We start from the raw sequence: 2544 nt of genomic DNA, 5'->3' as shown, positions 1-2544 counted from the left end.
AGAGTCTGTTTTTTGGTTTCTCTCTCTCTCTCTCTCACTCTCTTTCCTTGCTCATTTTTTTGTTGTTGTTTCTTAAAATCCACATGAGTGATACCATTTTGTCTTTCTGTAACTGACTTATTTCATTTAGCGTTATACTCTCTAGCTTTATCCATGTCACTGCAAATGGCAAGATTTCATTCCTTTTTTATGGCGGAATAATATTCTAGTGTGTGTGAGAGAAAGAGTGTGTGTGTGTGTGTATCACATCTTCTTTATCCATTTGTCCATTGTTGGACATTTGGGCTGCTTCTGTATCTTCGCTATTATAAATAATGCTGCTTTAAACATAGGAGTGGATGTATCCCTTCGAATTAGTGTGTTTGTATTTTGGGGGTAAATACCCAGTAGTGTGATTGGTGGATCATAGGGTAGTTCTATTTTTAACTTCCTGAGGAACGTCCATTCTGGTTTGCACAGTGGCTGCCCCAGTTTGCATTTTCAGTGCAAGAGGGTTCCTTTTGCTCCACACCTGTTGTTTCTTGTATTGCTGATTTTAGCCATTCTGATAGGCGTGAAGTGATATCTCATTGTAGTTTTGATCTGCATTTCCCTGATATTAAGTGATGTTGAACATCTTTCCATATGTCTGTTAGCCATTTGTATGTCTTCTTTGGAGAAATGCCTGTTTCTTTCTTCTTCCTATTTTTAAATTGGATTATTTGGTTTTGGAATGTTGAGTTGTAGAAGTTCTTTATATATTTTAGATACTAACCCTTTATAGGATATGTCATTTACAAATATCTTCTCCCATTCAGAAGGTTGCATTTTAGTTTTGTTGACTATTTCCTTTGCTGTGCAGAAGATTTCATTTTGGTGCGGTCCCAACAGTTTATTTTTGCTTTTGTTTCTCTTGCCTCAATGGACTTATCTAGAAAAAGTTGCTGCAGCCAATGTCAGAAAGATTACTGCCTGTGCTCTTTTCTAGGATTTTTATGGTTTTATGTCTCACATTAAGGTGTTTAATGCAGTTTGAGTTTATTTTTGTGTATGGTATAATCAAGTGGTCCAGTTTCATTATTTAGCATGTTGCTGTCTAGTTTTCCCAACACCAATTGTTGAAGAGACTATCTTTTTCTCATTAGGTATTTCTGGCTTTGTTAAAGATTGACCATATAACTGTAGGTTTATTTCTGGATTTTCTGTTCTATTGATCTATGTGTTTATTTTTGTGTCACTACCATACTGTTTTGATTACTATAGCATTGTAATATAACTTGAAGTCAGGAATTGTGATGCCTCCAGCTTTGCTTTTCTTTTTCAAGATTGCTCTGGCTCTTCAGGGTCTGTTGTGATTCCATACAAATTTTAGGATTGTTTGATCTAGTTCTGTGAAAAATTCTGGTGGTATTTTGATAGGGATTACCTTAAATGTGTAGATTGCTTTGGGTAGTATAGACATTTCAACAATATTTGTTCTTCCAATCGATGAACATGGAATGTCTTTCCATTTCTTCGTGCTGTCTTCAATTTCTTTCATCAGTGTTTTATAGTTTCCAGAGGATAGGTCTTTTGCCTCTTCAATTAGGTTTATTCCTAGGTATCTTATTATTTTTGGTGTAATTGTAGATGAGATTGTTGTCTTAATTTATGCTTCTGCTGATTCATCATTGGTGTATAGAAATGCAACAAATTTCTGTAGATTGATTTTGTATCCTGTGACTTTACTGAATTCACGTGTTAGTTCTGGAGGTTTTTTGGTGGAATCTTTTGGGTTTTCTATATATAGTATCATGTTATTGGCAAATAATGAAAATTTTACTTTTTCCTTACTGATTTGGATGCCTTTTATTTATTTTTGTTGTCTGATTGCTGTGGCTAAGACTTCCAGTACCATGTTGAATAAAAGTGGTGAGAGTGGACATTCTTGTCTTGTTCCTGACCTTAAAGGAAGAGCTCTCAGGTTTTTTTCCATTGAGGATGATATCAGCTGTGGGTTTTTCATGAATGGCCTTTATTATGTTGAGTTATATCGCTCTAAGCCTACTTTTTTGAGGGCTTTTTTTTTTTATCATGAATGGATGTTGTACTTGGTCAAATGCTTTTTCTGCATCTATTGAAATGATCATATGGTTCTTATCCTTCCTCTTATTGATGTGATATATCACAATGATTGATTGGCAAATATTGAAACTTCCTTGCAACCCAGGAATAATTCCCGCTTGATTTATTTTTTGAATGATTTTTTTAAGTGTATTTAATTTTAATGTATTTGATGTTGGATTTGGTTTGCTAGTAATTTGTTGAGGATTTTTGCATGTATGTTCATCAGAGATATTGGCCTGTAATTCTCTTTTTTTGGGTGATGTCTTTATTTGGTTTTGGTATCAGGATAATGCTGACCTCATAGAATGAATTTGGAAGCTTTCCTTCCTTTGTATTTTTGGGAAGAGTTTGAGAAGAATAGGTATTAACTCTTCTTTAAATGTTTGGTAGAATTTGTCTGTGAAGCCATCTGGTCTTGGGCTTTTGTTTTTTGGGAGTTTTTTGTTGTTGTTTTTGTTT

Source organism: Eumetopias jubatus, unplaced genomic scaffold (assembly GCF_037043125.1).
Source record: "Eumetopias jubatus isolate StellerSeaLion01/CBP00866 unplaced genomic scaffold, mEumJub1_p1.0 scaffold_3, whole genome shotgun sequence".
In the NCBI taxonomy this organism is placed as follows: domain Eukaryota; kingdom Metazoa; phylum Chordata; class Mammalia; order Carnivora; family Otariidae; genus Eumetopias; species Eumetopias jubatus.
The sequence above is the reverse complement of the archived record's forward strand: the minus strand, read 5'-3'. Positions refer to the sequence as shown.